Source organism: Caretta caretta, chromosome 13 (genome assembly GCF_965140235.1).
Source record: "Caretta caretta isolate rCarCar2 chromosome 13, rCarCar1.hap1, whole genome shotgun sequence".
Classification (NCBI taxonomy): domain Eukaryota; kingdom Metazoa; phylum Chordata; order Testudines; family Cheloniidae; genus Caretta; species Caretta caretta.
In genome coordinates this window covers 22,666,570-22,688,002 of record NC_134218.1, presented here as the reverse complement: position 1 = coordinate 22,688,002, position 21,433 = coordinate 22,666,570, and the positions used below count along the sequence as shown (strand labels likewise).

The 21,433-nt window shown below is 44.1% G+C and overlaps 1 long non-coding RNA gene across 2 annotated transcripts in view; it reads left to right on the top strand.

Moving 5' to 3' along the window:
* The window catches only part of LOC142068731 (uncharacterized), a 69,290-nt gene that overhangs the window by 6,132 nt on the left and 41,725 nt on the right, over positions 1-21,433 (top strand). Inside the window, exon 3 of one of the 2 annotated variants that reach the window (XR_012664636.1) lies at positions 3,742-4,316. The exons of the other annotated variant lie outside the window; for it this stretch is intronic. This is a non-coding gene — a long non-coding RNA (uncharacterized LOC142068731). The remainder of the gene's footprint in view (positions 1-3,741; positions 4,317-21,433) is intronic. 2 annotated transcript variants of the gene reach the window in all.

The following is a 21,433-nucleotide window of genomic DNA, read 5'->3' as shown; positions in this document are numbered from 1 at the left end:
CACTGTGAAACATGCATATATGATGCAAAAACAATCTAAAAGTTACCAGTAGAGATGGAACTAAGCCAAAAAGTTTGGAATCAAATCTGCTGGGATTGGGAGGGGGAGAAATGGACAGAGAGAAGATAGAGAAATTTCTCTATTTCATTAAAAATCAGTTAATCTAAGGCATTTTAAGGATTTTGGTTCTAATCATCATCAACTGGTCAATTAACTGCATCACTTGTTGTTAAGGTTGTTTGGGCAGAATTAAGGTTGTTTGGGTGCATTAACTATGTGTATATCCATGTTATAACATAACTGGATTTCTTTTTAGTTTCATCTTAATTCTGAATTTTCTAGATTTATAATGCTTATTTAAAATAACTTTAATAGCCCTGTCATGTATTTTACCCTACTGGGGGGGGTGTGTGTGTGTGTACTCAGTGTTAACTCCACTTTCACATGTTTTTTGTGTGGGAATAAATATAGGTGATACGCTGACTGGTGGCTCTGGCTCTGGCCTGGGACCCAGGAGATCTTCATTCTCTTCTTGGCTCTGACACTGACCTGCTGGGTGGCCTTGGGCAAGTCACACACTTCTTTCTGCCTCTGTTTCCCTGCTCTTCTCCCGCCCCACCCCCTACCACAGCATACCTTTGTTCTGATTTGTCAATTTAGAGTGTAAGCTCTTTGGGATGGGGCATGTCTTTCTATGGTGTGCACAGTTTGATGCAGGCTTGATCTTGGATAGGGTCTCTAGGCACTATTGTGATACTACTAATAAACCTCAACTGAAAAGTTGATGGTGGAGCTAGTTGCAGACGTATCAGTGGTTTGAGTACAGACTACCATTCATGAACCCAGGAGTTAAGAATAACCTACCACACACACATCTGCTGGGAATAAACTAAACCATGGGGCTAAATTCTTCCCTGGTGCAGTGTTACACCAGCATGGCATTTGGCCCATTTCATCTGCAAATTAAACCAAGACATGAGTCTAGATTGCCAGAGGTGAATGATTACTGCACTGTTCCCCAAAGCTGCCACCCCCTTGGGTTGGCTGGTTTTTAGTTTAGTTTTCTTTTTGATAGCCTGACCTCGACTGGATGTGAAGACAGCGGCTCTCGAACTGAAAGGCTGCTGTCTCCCTCCTTACCTCCCACTTTCCCCTCTCCCCACCCCAGTCCTACTGCGTTCTTCAGCTACTGTCCAGCAGCCATTACCATCCATCATCCTAGCTAACATTGACAGTCTCCTGTCCAATGTGTTCTTATTGCTTCTGCTGCATTGATGTCACTGACAATAGATGGACACATTTGTCATAATTACATGCAAATCTCCATTAATTGGAAAGCATGTTGCTTGCCCTCAAGTCTGCACAGCTATCGATGTCAGATCACTGCGCTGGAGTTCCCTCGGGACTCTGTATCCGAGAGGAAACAGAACAGCTTCCAAAGAGCCTAACAGCTGCACCCTGTCAGCCTGTTGAAAAGCAATCTCCTTTAACAATAGACCACAACATTAGCTCTACTGCATAGACATCGCAGGCTTAAGCTCACTGAGCAGTGTGTTTGTGTATCTCATGGTTGCCACATTCAGGACCTTTCCCATCCATCAAGATCATCACTTGGGCGGGGGGGAGCGGTGGGGGAGGGAGGGAGGGAATAGCAGAGATGTTCCAAATGGCTTCTCACTAAAAGGAAGCGGCAGGCGTTGTGTTGGGCATGGTGCATTGGAAGTTCAGATGCTGGGCGGCACCTCTTGCCACAGACAGGCTGTATCAATCGCCTTCAGGACTTAGCGTCCTTAATTAAAACTGGCAATTCTGACTGCCTCCTGCTTAGTGAAATGTGACTGCTTGTGAGAGCACAAATGTGGGAGCCTGTTAGCCCCCACCAAAAAGGTCTCTATGATACTACTGAAAGCAAAATTAGCCCTCCTTGTCTTGGAACTTTGGGCATCGTTAAACAGAAACAGCTCCCTCAAAATCAAAGGCTCCCCTTTTGTTAATACACCCGAGCTCATGTGGCAAAAATCCCAGTTTGTTTTCAGAAAACTGGTTGATGATTAATACTGCCCTAACTAACTGCACCCCCCGGCACCGTTAGAGCTCTGAAAATCAAACTGAACCCTCCTCATGACGGCATTGGCCCTCTTCCCAGCCCCGCAACCACTGCAGAGTTGAAGCTTATTGCAAACGTAAAATGACTATCCAAGAACAGAGCAATTCCTAACTGCCAAAAGCAGATTTATATCAGCACAATAGTTGTTGGAAACTTGCAGAATCTTGTATTTCTGATGAGGGCTGGCTGAACCAGCTCTGTCTGATGGTATTACTCCTGTTGAGTTTTACACCAATCAAGCTTTGTTACTTCTGGTTTTTCCAATTCCTATCCAACGAGAGGTACAGCCACTAACAGCATTTGGAACCAGTGGCCCTGGCTTGCTGGCTGGTACTTAAAAATCTTCAGCACTGGGACTGAAGTTGAGATGTTTTGACTTCCCCGTTGGTTTCAAGGAAAGAGGTGGCAGGGAAGGAGGGTGGGGGAAGAATCACACTATGCTACTTCAGCTTAGATTCTATAGGACAGGGACTAGATGAATAAAGCCAGAAATATTAGATAGCTACATAGATGTGTCCTGAAAGTCAAAATGAAAGGCACAAATATGTTAAACCCAGCCACTACACCATTTGAAGTGAGTTTCTATATTCAGAGGAGCCCTGGATTTGAAATAGCAGGAGGTTTCTACAGGTTCAAAGTAAGGTTTTGTTAGCAGAGTGATCAGAACGTAGAGGTAGAATAGCAAGGTTGATGTTGAAGGCCAACATCCAAGTGTAATGGTAGACTGTGGGGCAAAAGTAAAGGGAGGACTACTAGACTACCTGAGGGTATTTCAGTTCAGGGTTGAGACATGTTGCCTAACCTGTGTATGGGGAGCTAGGACGGCAGCAGTAGAAGATGATGCAGAATGCCAAGTAAACGTGAAGTATTGAGCAGTTCAGCAGCGGGAAATACTAGACCATATATCCAAAGACCAAATAATATTTTCGTGATAGCCTTATCTAGTGTTACCTTGGTGCATGTGTTGCAGGGCAGTGTTGGGGCATTGTTCTCCCCCACAATTCAAGCAAAGGACCATGTTTTTCAACTCAAAAGCCATTCCTACGATATTTACCCTGAACACAAGAGGACGAGGCATGGGAGCTGTTCCACTGTCTCTGTGCCACTGGAAGATCTGTCTACAAGGAGTAATCCTCCCACAAACAAATAAACTATTTTTTCAGGCACAGTCTGCTACAGAGCACCCAATCTGGGGAGTTCATTGCCACAAAACAGAGTCAAATAACATAGTAAGATTGTAAAAGGGATTATACAAATTGTGTGCACAAAGAATTCATCTGCATTTACAACAGATGAGTTTATAACACTTAGCCCTGGTCTACACTAGGAGTTGAGGTCAAATTTAGCAGCGTTAAATCGATTTAATCCACACGACAAAGCCCTTTTTTTGACTTAAAGGGCTCTTAAAATCGATTTCCTTACTCCACCCCCAACAAGGGGATTAGCACTGAAATCGGCCTTGCTGGGTCGAATTTGGGGTACTGTGGACGCAATTAGACGGTATTGGCCTCCGGGAGCTATCCCAGAGTGCTCCATTGTCACCGCTCTGGATAGCATTCTCAACTCAGATGTACTGGTGAGGTAGACAGGAAAAGACCCGCAAACTTTTGAATTTCAATTTCCTGTTTGGCCAGTGTGGCAAGCTGCAGGTGACCATGCAGAGCTCATCAGCAGAGGTGACCACGATGGAGTCCCAGAATCACAAAAGAGCTCCAGCATGGACTGAATGGGAGGTACGAGATCTGATCGCTGTATGGGGAGAGGAATCCATGCTATCAGAACTACATTCCAGTTTTCGAAATGCCAAAACATTTGTCAAAATCTCCCAGGGCATGAAGGACAGAGGCCATAACAAGGACCCGAAGCAGTGTCGCATGAAACTTAAGGAGCTGAGGCAAGCCTACCAGAGAGGCGAACGGCCGCTCCAGATCAGAGCCCAAAACATGCCACTTCTATGATGAGCTGCATGCCATTTTAGAGGGTTCAGCCACCACTACCCCAGCCGTGTTGTTTGACTCCTTCAATGGAGATGGAGGCAACATGGAAGCAGGTTTTGGGGACGAGGAAGATGATAGCTCACAACCTGCAAGCAGAGAAACCAGTTTTCCCGACAGCCAGGAACTGTTTCTCACCCTGGACCTGGAGCCAGTACCCCCTGAACCCACCCAAGGCTGCCTCCCGGACCCGCCAGGTGGAGAAGGGACCTCCGGTGAGTTACCTTTTTAAAATACTATACATGGTTTAAAAGCAAACATGTTTAATGATTGATTTGCCCTGGCATTCATGGCTTTCCTGGATATACTCCCAAAGCCTTTGCAAAAGGTTTCTGGGGAGGGCAGCATTATTCCATCCACCATGGTAGGACACTTTACCACTCCAGGCCAGTAGCATGTACTCGGGAATCATTGTAGAACAAAGCATTGCAGTGTATGTTTGCTGGCATTCAAACATCTGTTCTTTATCTCTCTGTTTCAGAGTAACAGCCGTGTTAGTCTGTATTCGCAAAAAGAAAAGGAGTACTTGTAGCACCTTAGAGACTAACCAATTTATCAAGAGAGTGATATCATTCATGGTCACCTGGTTGAAATAGGGTGCTTTTCTTAAGGGGTCATTCAGAGGTGCCCATTCCTGCTGGGCTGTTTGCCTGTGGCTGAACAGAAATGTTCCCCGCTGTTAGCCATGGGGAGGAGTGAGGGGTGAGGGGCTAGCCATGCGCTGGGGGGAGGCAAAATGCAACCTTGGAACAAAAGCACACGTGCTATGTATGTAACATTAACAGCAAGGTTTACTGTGAAAGAGTGTACCCATTGTTCTATAAAATGTGTCCTTTTACATACCAGTGTCCCCCATTTTTTTCTCCACCAGCTGCATGTGTTTCAAGGATCACAGGATCTTCTCCTTCCCAGAGGCTAGCAAAGATTAGAAGGACAAAAAAAACGCACTCGCGATGAAATGCTCTCTGAGCTCATGCTGTCCTCCCACACTGACAGAGCACAGACGAATGCGTGGAGGCAGACGATGTCAAAGTGCAGGAAAGCACAAAATGACCGGGAGGAGAGGTGGCGGGCTGAAGAGAGGGCTGAAGCTGAAAGGTGGCAGCGTGATGAGAGGAGGCAGGATTCAATGCTGAGGTTGCTGGAGGATCAAACTAATATGCTCCAGCGTATGGTTGAGCTGCAGAAAAGGCAGCAAGAGCACAGACTTCCGCTACAGCCCCTGTGTAACCAACTGCCCTCCTTCCCAAGTTCCATAGCCTCCTCACCCAGATGCCCAAGAACGCGGTGGGGGGCCTCCGGCCACCCAGCCACTCCACCCCAGAGGATTGCCCAAGCAACAGAAGGCTGGCATTCAATAATTTTTAAACTTTTAAAGTGCTCTGTGGCCTTGTCCTTCCCTCCTCCACCACCCCGCCTGGGCTACCTTGGTAGTTATCCCCCTATTTGTGTGATGAATTAATAAAGAATGCATGAATGTGAAGCAACAATGACATTATTGCCTCTGCAAGTGGTGATCGAAGGGAGGAGGGGAGGGTGGTTAGCTTACAGGGAAGCAGAGTGAACCAAGGGGTGGGGGGTTTCATCAAGGAGAAACAAACAGAACTTTCAAACCGTAGCCTGACCAGTCATGAAACTGGTTTTCAAAGCTTCTCTGATGCGTACTGCACCCTCCTGTGCTCTTCTAACCACACTGGTGTCTGGCTGTGTGTAACCAGCAGCCAGGCAATTTGCTTCAACCTCCCACCCCACCATAAACGTCTTCCCCCTTACTCTCACAGATATTGTGGAGCGCACAGCAAGCAGTAATAACAGTGGGAATATTGGTTTCGCTGAGGTCTAACCGAGTCAGTAAACTGCGCCAGCGTGCTTGTAAACGTCCAAATGCACATTCTACCACCATTCTGCACTTGCTAAGCCTGTAGTTGAACAGCTCCTGACTACTGTCCAGGCTGCCTGTGTATGGCTTCATGAGCCATGGCATTAAGGGGTAGGCTGGGTTCCCAAGGATAACTAAGACATTTCAACATCCCCAATGGTTATTTTCTGGTCTGGGAATAAAGTCCCTTCCTGCAGCTTTTGAAACAGACCAGAGTTCCTGAAGATGCGAGTACCTTTTCCGGCCATCCCACGTTGATGTTGGTGAAACGTCCCTTATGATCCACCAGTACTTGCAGCACTATTGAAAAGTACCCCTTGCGGTTTATGTACTCGCCGGCTTGGTGCTCCGGTGCCAAGATAGGGATATGGGTTCCGTCTATGGCCCCACCACAGTTAGGGAATCCCATTGCAACAAAGCCATCCACTATGACCTGCACATTTCCCAGGGTCACTACCCTTGATATCAGCAGATCTTTGATTGCGTTGGCTACTTGCATCACAGCAGCCCCCACAGTAGATTTGCCCACTCCAAGTTGATTCCCGACTGACTGGTAGCTGTCTGGCGTTGCAAGCTTCCACAAGGCTATTGCCACTTGCTTCTCAACTGTGAGGGCTGCTCTCATCTTGGTATTCTTGTGCCTCAGGGCAGGGGAAAGCAAGTCACAAAGTTCCATGAAAGTGCCCTTACTCATGCGAAAGTTTCGCAGCCACTGGGAATCATCCCAGACCTGCAACACTATGCAGTCCCACCAGTCTGTGCTTGTTTCCAGAATCGGCGTTCCACCGCATGAGCCTGCCCCATTAGCACCATGATGCCCACATTGCCAGGGCCCGTGCTTTGAGAGAAGTCTGTGTCCATGTCCTCATCACTCTCGTCACCGCGCTGACATCGCCTACTTGCCCGGTATCACTTTGCCAGGTTCTGGTGCTGCATATACAGCTGGATAATGCATGTGGTGTTTAATGTGTTCCTAATTGCCAAAGTGATCTGAGCGGGCTCCATGCTTGCTGTGGTATGGCGTCTGCACAGAAAAAAGGCGCGGAACGATTGTCTGCCGTTGCCCTGACAGAGGGAGGGGCGACTGACGACATGGCTTTCAGTGTTGGCTTACAGGGAATTAAAATCAACAAAGGGGTGGCTTTGCGAGAAACTGAATGGCCCCCTCAAGGATAGAACTCAAAACCTCAAGGATAGAACTCAAAACTGGGTTTAGAAGGCTGTTGATTTCACAGAGGGAGGGAGGGAGGAGAAAATGAATACAAAACAAATCTGGTCTATTTCTTGTTTTGAGCCACTTCATCTATCTTTATACATCTTGCTGGCAGCAGACTGTGCAGTACAACAGCTAGCCATCGTCATCTCCTGAGTGCTCGGCAGAAGACGGTGCAGTATGACTACTGGCCATTGTCTTCTGCTAGCTGCAGATGAAAAGACAGTGCACTGCTGGTAGGACTCAATCGCCGTGAGACAAAACAAGGGAAATGACCTGGCTGAGTCACTCCCATGTTTGCCCAGGTGCCCAGTTAAAAGAGCACCCAGGACTACGTCCACGACGGCTACCAGTCATACCGCACTGTCTGCTGCTAAAAGGCAATGCAGTACTGCGTCTGCCAGCACCCAGGAGACATACGGTGATGGTTAGCTGAGCAGGCTCTGTGCTTGCCATGGTATGGCATCTGCACAGGTAACTCAAGAAAAAAGGCGCAAAACGATTGTCTGCCCTTGCTTTCGTGGAGGGAGGGACGATATGTACCCAGAACCACCCGCGACAGTGTTTTAGCCCCATCAGGCACTGGGATTTCTACCCAGAATTCAAATGGGTAGCAGAGACTGCAGGAACTGTGGGATAGCCAACCACAGTGCAACACTCTGGAAGTCGATGGTTGCCTCGGTACTGTGGACACACTCCGCCAACTACATGCACTTAGAGCATTTGTATGGGGACACACACAATCGACTGTATAAAAACTCTTTCTACAAAACTGACTTCTATAAATTCAACCTAATTTCGTAGTGTAGACATACCCTTAGAGAGGCTACCAGTCAACAGGCTTCAGGACATAAATTCATTAGCTACCACAGTCAGGAACAAACTTCTAGAGCTGTGCAGGGGACAGAAGTTCTGCTTCATGAAGTACCTCACATTTTGAAATTTGGCTTCATTCTGATTTGGAATGAAAATTTAAAATTTCCCACAAAGGAAAATTTCCAATGTTTTAGTTTTGGGTCCATTGCAGTGTTTTATTTTGACAAAAGCATAATGTTTCTTCCTTTCAATTTTTACTTTACATTTTTGTACTATAAAAAAATACAAAAAAAAATCAAAACAAAGTCATTTCAAAACAAAATTAAAACATTTTGTTCTGCAAGCATTGGAATGGGCAATTTCTATTTTGTGGGAACTTTTTTCAGCTTTCTTCCAAAACAAAAGGTTGGTGAAATAGACCAGATTTCAAAACTTTTCAATTTCCATGGAAATACATATTCCAACAAAATATTGTTCAATCAGAATTTCTACAAGCAGCTTTACAGATTTCCTCCATGCTTCACAGATGTCCAGGTTTATGGGTTGGTAGCTTTTCCTTTTGGATCTCCTTCTGAAGTGTCTGTGTCTTTGTCAGACAGTATGATATTGGACTACACAGGCAAGGCTACACTCCCAGTCTGATACTCTTCACCACCCAGTACCACTGTATTTTAACCAGCAGAGGTAGCTACCATATCCAGATATTACTGTTTCATACATTGTGTTATATGTGCAGATTTGACAAGTAAAGCATTTTCTGACAAACAAAACCAAGCCTTCCTCTTCTGTCTCGCTAACCTTTAGACAGCTGATTTAAAAAAAAAAAAGGAAATATCCTTACATAACAACAGCCATAGTTGGTCTAACCAATGGTCCATCTAGCCCAATATCTGTCTTCTGACAGTGGCCAGTACTAGATGCTTCAGAGGGTATGAGCAGAACAGGGCAATATTGAGTGATCCCTGTCATCCAGTTCCAGCTTCTGGCAGTTGGAGGCTTAGGGACACCTGGAGCATGGGGTTTTGTCTCTAACCATTTTGGCTAATATCCACTCTGGATAATAACACTGGAATGCGTTACCTAGGGAGGTGGTAGAATCTCCTTCCTTAGAGGTTTTTAAGGTCAGGCTTGACAAAGCCCTGGCTGGGATGATTTAACTGGGAATTGGTCCTGCTTTGAGCAGGGGGTTGGACTAGATGACCTTCTGGGGTCCCTTCCAACCCTGATATTCTATGATTCTATGAATCACTGATGGACATATCCTCCAGGAGCTTATTTAATTCTTTTTTGAACCCAGTTATACTATTGGCCTTCACACCATCTCCTGGCAATGAGTTCCACAGGTGCACTGTGTGTTGTGTGAAGAAGTATTTCCTTATGTTTGTTACTTTCATTGGGTGATCTCTGGTTCTTGTGTTCTGTGAAGGGGTAAATTACACTTCCCTATTCACATTCTCCATACCATTAATGATTTTATAGACCTCTATCATATCCCCCCTTAGTTGTCTGTCTGAGGCCTGGTCTACACTGGGCAGGGGAAGGGGGGGTTTCGATCTAAGTTCCGCAGCTTCACTACGTGAATAACGTAGCTGAAGTCGATGTACTTAGATCTACTTACTGTGGTGTCTTCACTGCAGTAAGTCGATGGCTGACGCTCTCCCGTCGGCTCTGCCTGCGCCTGTCACCCTGGTGGAGTACCGGAGTCGACGGGAGATTGCTCGGCAGTTGATTTATCGTGTCTAGACTAGACGCGATAAATCGACCCCTGCTGGATCAATTGCTGCCTGCCGATCCAGCGGGTAATGTAGACAAGCCCTAAGATGAGCAGTCCAAATCTTTTAAATCTCTGCTTGTATGGAAGCTGTTCCATACCCCTAATAATTTTCATTGCCCTTCTCTGCACCTTTTCCAATTCTAATATATCTTTTTTGAGATGTGGCGCCCAGAACTGCATGCAGTATACCAGGTGTGGGTGTACCATGAATTTATATAGTGGCATTATGATATTTTCTGTCTTATTACTTTCCTAATGGTTCCTAACATTCTGTTAGCATTTTTGCCGCCAGTGCATGTTGAGCAGATGATTTCAGAGAACTATCCATGATCTCTTACTTGAGCAGTAACAGCTAATTAAGACCCGAATATATTGTATGTATAGTTGGGATTATTCTTTCCAATGTGCATTTCTCTGCATTTATCAACATTGAATCTCATCTGCCATTTTGTTGCCCAGTCACCCAGTTTGGTGACATCCCTTTGTAACTCTTCATAGTCAGCTTTAAACTTAACTATCTTGAATGATTTTGTATTATCTGCAAACTTTGCCACTTCACGTTCACCCCATTTTCCAGATCATTTATGAATATGTTGAACAGCACTGGTCCCAGTACAGATCCTTGGGAGACCCCACTATTTACTTCTCCCCTTTGAGAAAACTGACCATTTTTTCCTACCCTTTGTTTCCTATCTTTGAACCAGTTCCTGATCCATGAGAGGACCTTCCCTCTTATCCCATGACCACTTAGTTTGCTTAAGAGCCCTCGGTATGGGACCTTGTCAAAGGCTTTCTGAAAAGCCAAGTACACTGTACATTGGCCAAACTGGACAGTCTCTATGTAAAAGAATAAATGGACACAAATCAGACGTCAAGAATTATAACATTCAAAAACCAGTCGGAGAAAACTTCAATCTCTTTGGTCACTCAATTACAGACCTAAAAGTGGCAATTCTTCAACAAAAAAACTTCAAAAACAGACTCCAAGGAGAGACTGCTGAATTGGAATTAATTTGCAAACTGGACACAATTAACTTAGGCTTGAATAAAGACTGGGAGTGGCTGTGTCATTGCACAAAGTAAAACTATTTCCCCATGTTTATTCCCCCCCTCCCCACTGTTCCTCACACGTTCTTGTCAACTGCTGGAAATGGCCCATCTTGATTATCACTACAAAAGGTTTTTTTTCTCTCCTGCTGGTAATAGCTCACCTTATGTGATCGCTCTCATTATAGTGTGTACGGTAACACCCATTGTTTCATGTTCTCTATGTATATAAAATCTCCCCACTGTATTTTCTACTGCATGCATCCGATGAAGTGAGCTGTAGCTCACGAAAGCTTCTGCTCAAATAAATTTGTTCATCTCTAAGGTGCCACAAGTCCTCCTTTTCTTTTTGTGGATACAGACTAACACGGCTGCTACTCTGAAACCTATATTGACTAGATCACCCTTGTCCATATGCTTGTTGACACGCTTAAAGAATTCTAATAGTTTAGTGAGGCATGATTTCCATTTACAAAAGCTGTGTTGACTCTTTCCCCAACTTATTATGTTTATCTATGTCTGATTATTTTGTTCTTTACTATAGTTAGAGCCCTGCACAGATACACGTTTATATACGCGGATGTGGATATCCGCAGACATAAATCGGTATCCATGGAACCGCAGGGCTCTTCCGGGAACCACAGAGGTGAAAGGAGCAGAATGTGGGGCCGCTGCTCCTGGGAGCCAGTGCCCCACACCAGCAGGTCCCCTAGCGAGGCTCTTCCACCGCCACCCCTGCTCACTGGGGTGGGCACCAGACTCGCCGACAGTTGCTCCTGGTCACGCTCTTGTGTTCAAGGGTTGCACAGGCCCCCAGACAGGAGATGTGGATAGCTGCATGGAAGGGACAGGGACAGGGCTGTGAGCGGGGCTGTGGGAGGTACTGGAGGAGCTGCCAGTGCAGGGCGCTGGCTCCTGGGAGCAGCGGCCCCACGTTCGGCTCCTTTTGTCACTGCGGTTCCTGGGAGAGCCCTGCGGTTCCGCGGATACCGATTTATATCCGCAGATATCTGCATCCACAGATATAAATTTGTATCTGTGCAGGACTCCAACTATAGTTTCAACAAATTTGCCTGGTGCTGAAGTTAGGTGTATCAGCCTGTAATTGCCGTGATTGCCTCAAGAGCCTTTTCTAAAAAATTGGCAATACATTAGCTACCTTCTAGTTATCTGGTACAGAGGCTGATTTAAGTTATAGGTTACATATCATAGTCAGTAGTTCTGCAATTTCATATTTGAGTTCCTTCAGAACTCTGGGGTGAATAGCATCTTTTCCTCATGACTTATTACTGTTTAATTTATTAATTTGTTCCAAAACCTCTTCTTTTGACAGCTCAATCTGGGACAGTTCCTCAGATTTGTCACCAAACGGAATGGCACATTTTGTTATCAGAAATACTATTTGATCAGTGGCCAAAAGGCCTGCAGTAACCCAACTATGAATTCTAGCAATTTGGTCTAATTGTGCAAGGTTTTATTAAAAGTAGTATTTGAGACTTTAGATTTACTTAGGGTTGGAGCAGGGTTTTGTTTTTACAGAGGAAGAACACATGCATTTCAGGAGCTCATAATTTCAAGGATGATTTGCTACTTCAGAGGTATATTCTTGTTTCTGTGTGTTTATGGAAGTGATGCATTTGGAGACTTATAACTGAGATAAATTCTGCAAATATAAGAAGAGTTGTATGCAATTCCCTTAACTTTTGGATTAAGAACATGCTGCTCGCAGCATTTAGGATTAGAGAAATTTACAGTTCCAGTGGTACTTGTGCAAAGCATTGTCTCCATAGAACAAGCTGCTGGTGATGGGACAATGTATCTGTAGCTGTATAGTGAATTCTTCCTCCCTCTTTAGTGTGATCACTGCAATCTTTTTTCCTTTTGTTTAAAGGGATCAATGAAATTGTGTATATAAAAGCAGAGAAGCCCAGGGGCATCTTGGAATCCTCTTAAGGAAATCGGAAGAAAAATAGTAAATCATTTGTGCTAAGAGATCGAAAATTACTCGTCTCTCTTTGTAAATTCACCTACTTATCCTAAGCTTTCCCCTACCAGAGTAGAATTGGAGACCACAACTGGATTCAAGTCTCACATGCCCATTTAAATGATTTAATTGCAAGAGGGGCGTGGTTGTTGTTGTTTTTTGGTAAATCTTTGTGTTTATATTTTGAAGACTTTGAGCAGAGATGAGAAAAAATCATTGTTACATTTCCTAGTGTATTACAGCACTGACAATTTTGGACTAAGAGCTGATCTAGAAGAAGAGTTGATCAAGGAACAGGTAACGTCCATCAATTCTATTAATTCCCTATATTGTTTGGACAGAGCCTGAAGCCAGTACCTGTCTGTATTTCCCAGGTGTGTATGTTTTGTCTTCTTTTGCATTCTCAGAAAGGTAGCCAGGGCCCTGATTCTCTGTTGACCTGTACCTTGTAAAGTGAGTGTTAAATTAGTGTAAAATGCTGCCAAACCCTACTGACGGTATGATCAATTACTAAGGCTGGTTGGGAATCCTTGTTGCCAACTCTTGCATTTTTATTGCAAGTCTCGTGATATTTCGTGTTTTCCTTAAAGCCTCAGTTGCTGGAGGCATGTGAAAATCTGTGAATCTCAGCTTTCTTATTTTTTTAAATAAAAGTTTAGCTATTATGGTGGTGGAGAAAAACTAAAAAAATGTGACCTCCAAAGGCTTGAAAACCAGAAGGATTATTATTTTAAAAATCTCGTCATATTTCAACAAGTTGCCCATCTGACTCTAAATCATTTTTGAATTCTTGGAGCTGGTAATATTGGGAATTTTTCATCAGCATGTTGATGGAAAAAGAAAAGGAGTACTTGTGGCACCTTGGATGCTCCAATAAATTTGTTAGTCTCTAAGGTGCCACAAGTACTCCTTTTCTTTTTGCGAATACAGACTAACATGGCTGCTCCTCTGAAACTTGATGGAAAATGTGGCTTCTACAAAACAGACATTTCCTACACACACAAAGGTGTCAGTTTTACCAAAGTGTTTTGATTTCCTGACAGAAAATAAAAACTGTTTTGTGTCAGATAGGGTCAGCCAGAAATGAAATGTGTTATATTGGGTCAGCTCTTCATTAATCTGTGTCTGCCTCAGCTGCTGTGGTGCCTCATGCCGACATTTTACCCTGTGGGCTGGACTCCCTCGCAGGACTACACCTCCCATGATGCACCATCAGGGCTGACTCCAGGCACCAATGGGGCGGCAATGAGAATGGGGCAGCAGTCCGTGTCCCGCGGTGGTAATTTGGTGGCAGCTCTGCCGCTGTTGTGGCAGTGGCAATTCGGCGGCAGCTGCTCGGGGCGGCAAAACTGGCAGAGCCGCTCCCTGTGCACCGTGGTCTCGTCTCTGATGGAGCTGCTGGTGTGCATCATGGGAGTCCGGTGTCCATGGTGCGTGTTACACAAGTTGAAGGAAACTGAAAATCAGACTCAGATCTGTTAGAAACTACCACCTCTGTTCTTAAACCATCCAGGAGCATTTCCATTCAGAATACCCATCCTTTCAGGAGGAATTGTGTTCATTTAGTAGGAGTGAAAAGGTTCAAGCTGTCTGCTTCAATCTTCAAAGTAAACGCTGTGAAGGCCACAAAACCATTTGAGACCCTTGTAGGGGTTCTTAGTAGAAAAGCAACGACGTAAAGGTGCCTGGAGAGGTACTCGTGTACCCTAATCCTGATCTGGAAGTTCATTGGCTAGCAGGTAAATGTGGGGAAGTCTTCACTACATTGCCCATGCTGTACTTATCCTGTGTATCAATAATAGAGATGACCTAGGGACGTGAACTTCCAATAAGGAATCAGAACTTTTCCCATATATAGGAGAGCTCAGATGCAAAGCTCCATTTAAGGCCTCTACGAAAGATAGGCCCAATACAAGCTTTGGGCCAGGAGCTGTTTACTGATCTGAACTTCTTCAAAGTTTGTGGAGTTTTTGAGCCAGGATTCCCAGTTCAGGCGCATACCTAACAAGTAAAGAATGACCGTCTGCAGAGCTATCTAGCTAGGAACTTCAATGGCCTCATTTATTTATGGATTCCTCAAAACAGCCCTATGGAATAGGATAGTCTCCCCATTTTCAGATGTGGAAACTGAAATACAGAGATTGTGACTTGCCCCATGTTGCACAGGGAATCTCTGGAAGTTGATCTCACTCACATCTTATAAGTCCCAGTCCAATGTCTTTAAAAATAAGACCATCTCTCAGTCTGGGTCCTTTCACCAACACTGAATTCACACAGGAAAAAAACAACGAAGGAATCTGGCATGTTAATGGAAGGCAGGTGATGCAGATATCATCAGCGCCACATGTACAGGAGGTTCTACAGAGCTACCCATCTGTTCAAAGTGTATGAACTTTATGAAACTTATCTCCCCATGTGTTACACCATCTGGACAAATGAGATCTGAAATATATTTAGGCTGAGATTTTCAAAACCACCTAAGAGTTCCAATAGTATCCAAATCTGTCAAGCAGCTTTGAAACTCTCAGCCTTAATGTTATCTGACTCTAGAGAGCTGATGATGAAATTATTTTCATTTCCACCCTTCTGTTTACTGTACCAATTTCTAGGATTTATGCACTGAGGCCCAGATTTTTAACAGTATTTATGCATTGCTCTGCTCAGCGTTGCAACACCCAAGTCTCAATTTAAAAGGTGGCGTTAAGCATTTAGGAGTCTAACTCCCATTGACTTTCAATGAGACATAAGTGCCTAAGTCACTTTTGAAAATTAGATTTTGACTCCTACATCAGTTAGGTATTGCAATGCTGTGTGGAGCAATATATAAATGCCTTAAAAAATCTGAGCTCAAGCTCTTTGGAGCAGGGATCTTGTCTTCCTGTGTAGGTAGGGTGCCTAGAACAATGGGGCACCAATCTTAAATGAGCCTCAGGAAGCACCATAATCTGAGCTTTTTTCAGATTGGCTTGAATTTTAGAATTTAGTAACTTTTTCTTAACCTTTGATTTCTCTTTCTCAGCACAGAGTATGTACAAAATCGTCCAGATAATAATCTAATCTATCACCTAACTGCTGATAAAGCACAGATAAGAGAAAACCAGACATGAACGTAGACACAAAATTTCAACTATGAACTTGTTTGACCCTCACAACAAGAATCATAAGTTCTCTAAAAAATATTTTCCATTTTCACTCAGCTCACTTCCTGGTTATGCCTGGGAACAAGAAGCAAGGAAGTACTACAAATCTTGTGAAAAAGTCTGGCAGGATTCCTAGCTCAGTTTTGCTGATGCTTGAGTTTTGGATCATTTGGATAAGCGTCCCATAAATACCCAGACCTGTGTGCTTCTCCAAATCAAATCCAAACTCAAAGCCTCATGAGGCTGACCCATCACTACTGGAACTGTCTGAACTATGCCCTCTGTTATCCAGCTTTCATTCATGTATGAAGCACGAAATACAGTTGGTTTGCTTTGTGGATGAACTTGGTGCTCATGTAACTTAGTCTGATAGGACTGACTAGAGCCAAGCATAATACAAGCAGCTGTTGAGCAAGCTTCCTTCACATAGCTCTGCCAATGCACCTTCGTCCTGACCAGTGATATTTCATGCTATTCTGTGATTGGGTTTCTCCTGAGCAGATTTTACCAGTTACGCACAAATGTCCACTCAGGCTTAGATTGCAACTATGAAATAATTTTTCCTTGTGCAACCTAAGCTCAATTTGAACCCAGAAGAAAGAAGCTGCTAAAACTGACTATTGGTATTGCATTTCAGCATTCTTCTCTTCCGTATGGTCACCTTAATAGTGATCTGTGGCTGGGAGAAGCAAAATAAATGGTTACAGTAGGTTATTTAACATAGGGTACTGTGGAATTTAGAGTGAGGGACTATGCATACAGGTATATGTATAGTCGCTATCCCCAGGTATATTCTCAGTATTACTAATAGACTACTATTATTCTTGAGGGCCACATTAGTCCTGGAAGAAACACAGTATTTGGTTAGTGTGGTACCGAGAACACACTGCCAAAGGGGTCTACCGCCTGTCACACCTTGACTTGTTGAGCACTAACACAGCCCCGGGGATCAGAAAGCTGTCAGTACACAGCATTAGCATAAGAAAAGGAGCGCCCCTCATGTTTTGGCATGTCACACCCCAGTGACAGGGAGCACAAATACAGTCAGACACGCAGAACAGTGCAAGTCAACATCGGCTTTGACAATGTTGGGCACCAAGGCTGTCACTCTTTTGACACGGCCCCTCCTCTTCCCCTACCCACGCTGCCATTTGAAACAGCAGCTCGCCCACCGCTTTTATTTCTACACAATGTGTCAATAATTACTTGTCAGGCCTCTGCTTATAGACCTGGAATGGGGAATAAACGCTCATTATGCCTGAAAAATGTTGCAAGCTTTACCATAAATCTTGTGTTACAAATGCACACAATAGGGGCTATTGACACAGAGGCAAAACACTCACATTAACATGTAAAGTCATGCTGCCGAGAAGGGGATTTGACAAACTAACTTGCAGCAAAGGAGTTTGTTGACCTTTTCTTTGCCTTCCTGGCAACAGAGCTAGGTTTGTCTGAATTAAAAATCCTGAGGAAGGAGAGAAGAGAGGGTGCTGAGTAGTGGATTGTTTATCTCCTTCTGTGCCGAAGCTTCAGGAATGGCATTGTACATAATAAAGCTGCAAAATCACTTAAGCTGTAGGCACATGCTGAGGGCCAACCATTGAGTTTTAACTAAAGCTGACCACAAAGTTAAATATAAACCATGAATATGTTTGAATTCAGCTGCAGGTAGAGATCTGCCTGTGCTTACATACCTAGTAGGGGCCTGTAACTGGGTTGTCGTTTGGACCCACAAACTGGTCATGGAGTCTCTTGGCCAACTACTGTGCTTTAGCTGCATATCTCCTAACAGTTTGAGGCTGCTATTTGCAATGCATTTGGGGTTTGAACCAGATTTGTTGGGGGTAAATCACACTTGCAGTGTTCCGTACACTCAAATGTTCAGAAATCATGAGTCAAGGCCCCCACCCTCTCATGCCAAGATTGTCAAAATAGATTTTTTTAAATACTGCATTTGCCTTCTGAGCTTTAGGATGCACTTGGGTCATATTTCCAAGCTTTTCTCCACAACCTTGAGGGCCAGATACTTTTTAAAAAATTAAAGCTGAGATTCTTCTGTAAGCACATGACTCCAGGAGCTGGAGCTGTAAGAAAAAACACCAACTGTCATCAGACTTGTAATAAAATCTCGAGACTTGACAACACTGCACATGGGAAAAACACATGCTGTTTTCTAACAGGGCCAGTCATTTCTTTTGAACATTTAGGTGCTTAGAAAAACACTGTCGGGTTAAAAATCATGTTTTAAGAAATGTTACAAATAACTCCCTGGAACTAGATCCTGCAGATAGCTCCATGGAGACAGCCTGCTGCATCCACAGGGGTCAATGGGGCTCAGCACAGAGACAGAGCTATGGGCCTACGGATCCCTCTGCAACATCTAGCCCTTAGATAGTATTAATATTTATGCTATTTGCATTTATTTTATAATGTGCCCTAAGGTGTACCAGTGATTTATAAACAGTCAAGAAGGCAGGGCTGTGCCCTGAAGAATTTAAACTCTAAGGCCATAATTTTCAAAAATGGCCAGTGGTTTAGGTGACTGCAGTTATCAGGGGCCACTTTTGAAAGTGTGACTGCATACACAGAGCCATACACAACACAAGATTATTTCCCATTCCATTTTTTCTATATTTTTAAAATGCTTCCCACCTTGTTCTGCCTAACGTGCCCATTTACTTTTATTATCCTTTGCTTTTTAGTCATTTAACCCATGCCAATTTGATTTGATTGCCAGTCTGTAGTATTCCCACTGTCCATTTTTAACCCTTTCATATTTTCATTCATACTTTTCAACCTTTCTTATTTTCTGTGTTTTTCTCAGCTTGGGTGATGAAAACCTAGTTGTCCAATACATTTAACTCTCCAACTGTCCTATACTAAACACCGTAAGGAAATATTTATTTTTATTTAAAGAAATACCGAGTCCTTTTGATTTCTTTTAAAAAACCAAGACCGTGTTTCGATTGGTCCCAAATTTTGTAGAAGTTTATTTATACAAAGACTAAACTTTGGAACACATTTCACTTAATTCCTTTAACCAAGCCCAACACTGATTGGCAAATAAATTTTATGCTGCATATGTGGACTAATGATTTATACATGATTTGCCATAATACAGCAGATGAATGTATAAAGTCGTGTATGCAAATCATTATTTTAAATCACATACATCTATAAAAACCTTTCAATTTACTTTTTGTTGCAAATGAATAATACAAGTCTTAACAGCAACATTCAGCTTTGGAAAACCCTACACATGCTGATCCAAAATCTTACCTGGTTTAGGTTGGTATAACTCCTTTGATTTCAGTAGAGCTATAGCAATTTATGCCAGCTGAGGGTCTATCCCAGGGGTGGGCAAACTTTTTGGCCTGAGGGCCACATCGGGGTTCCAGAACTGTATGGATGGCCGGGTAGGGAAGGCTGTGCCTCCCAAACAGCCTGGCCCCCACCTCCTATTTGCCCCCTCCCACTTCCCGCCCCCTGACTGCCCCCCTCAGAAACCCTGACCCATCTAACCCCCCCTGCTCCTTGTCCTCTAACCACCCCCTGCCAGGACCCCCCGCCCCTAATCTCCTATCCAACCCACCCTGCTCCCTGTCCCCTGACTGCCCCAACCCCTATCCACACTCCCAGCCCCTGACTGCCCCCCGGGACCTCCTGCCCCTTATCCAACACCCCCATTCCCTTCCCCCTTACTGTGCCACTCAGAGCAGCAGGACTGGCAGCTGCGCTGCCCAGCCAGAGCCAGCCACGCCGCTGCACTGCCCGGCAGGAGCTCACAGCCCCGCCCTGAGGCTGTGAGGGAGGGGGGACAGCAGGGGAGGGGCCCGGGCCTAGCCTCCCCAGCCGGGAGCTCAAGGGCTGGGCAGGATGGTCTTGCATGCTGGATGTGGCCCGTGGGCTGTAGTTTTCTCACCTCTGGTCTGTCCCATGAAGTCTAATCCTACATCTTTTACTCACATGAGTAATCCGTGGGAGTGATAGCTCAGTGGTTTGAGCTTTGGCCTGCTAAACCCAGGGTTGTGAGTTCAATACTTGAAGGGGCCATTTATGGATATGGGGCAAAAACTGGGGATTAGTCCTGCTTTGAGCAGGGGGTTGGACTAGATGACCTCCTGAGGTCCCTTCCAACCCTGATAGTCTATGATTCTATGATTCTATACTCACGGTAATAGTCAATTAAAGTCAAGGAGGCTACTTGTGTACATATAAAGGTTAATCACATGTGTAATTATTGCAGGATCAAGTCTTTTTTAATTATTAGAGAAATAAGCACACATATAAACAGGTCTTTTTCATGCAGGGGAATTGCTAAAATTCTGACACTTGTCCATCATGAGGGATGTGTGATGAGATGACTTTCTACCTCAGTTGTCTCAGGCTACATTCTGTTTAGTTACACTTGCATAGGTTTGGAATAAGTTAATTGATTTCAAGATCAACATCAGTGTAGATCAGACTACTATAGCAGAAGTATTGCTCAGTTGTTGGAATCATACTCACCATTATAAGCTAGGAAACTCACCTTTGCTTGCTTGTTCAAAGGAAAGAAACCTGTTGCTTCACATTAGACTCTAGGTTTTTGTTTTAGCCAGTTAGGAATTCTTGATCATGTAGAAGCACACAGGAATCTTCCTTTAGGTGCAACTATGTGTGGAAACTGTTTATGCAGGAAAGTACTAAGGTAGAATTGGAGGCATTGGCCCACCCAGAGCCTTTCTGGGTCTACCTATTCCTGGAGTAGAGGTAACAAAGGCTAGCTGCAGAAGGTAGGTGAGTTTATTATTTCTGTATGAACTTTGGGTTACAGCAGGTCAGAGAGAAGGATGAGGGTTATGGGGAGATTATGCAGTGTGGAGCAGATTGGCATGTGTGAGAAACCCATTTTGCTTTACCAGATGCTTAAAGGGGTGTGGGGGGGGGGAGTGCATGTGTTTTGTATTTTAGGATTTTTTTTTTCTGTAATTATTGTATATTGAATTCACCCCAGGGCAGAGGATGAACACAAGGCCAATAAATCACTTTAGTCCTCAAAATAGAGCTTAAGAGGTGCACAGGCTAACAAATCAATCTGAATAAATAGCTTTGTTTATAGAACATTATGCTAAATTAGAGCAGTTCTGTGTTTAATGACTCCACCTAACAGGTGACAAGTATGGTGTTTTGTTTCGTCCTCTTCTCTCCATTAGCAACAGCCCCAAGTTATTTACTTGTATTTTAGTAACCCAGATGAAATTGTTAGATGTCCCTGTGTCTCCTGCTGTGATTAATTTAAAACTCTATGCAGGCATAATAAGTCACCCTGAACGTCTGGGTTATTTGTTCATACATATATATACATCCTTTCCACCTTCATCCAAATGCAGCTAACCCCAGGGTGGAACACAGCAGCTGCTGTTTAAAAGCACGCAGCTTTGGCATCCCAAGACAGGAAGTGAAGCAGCATATCTGATATAACAAACTGGAGGGGGAA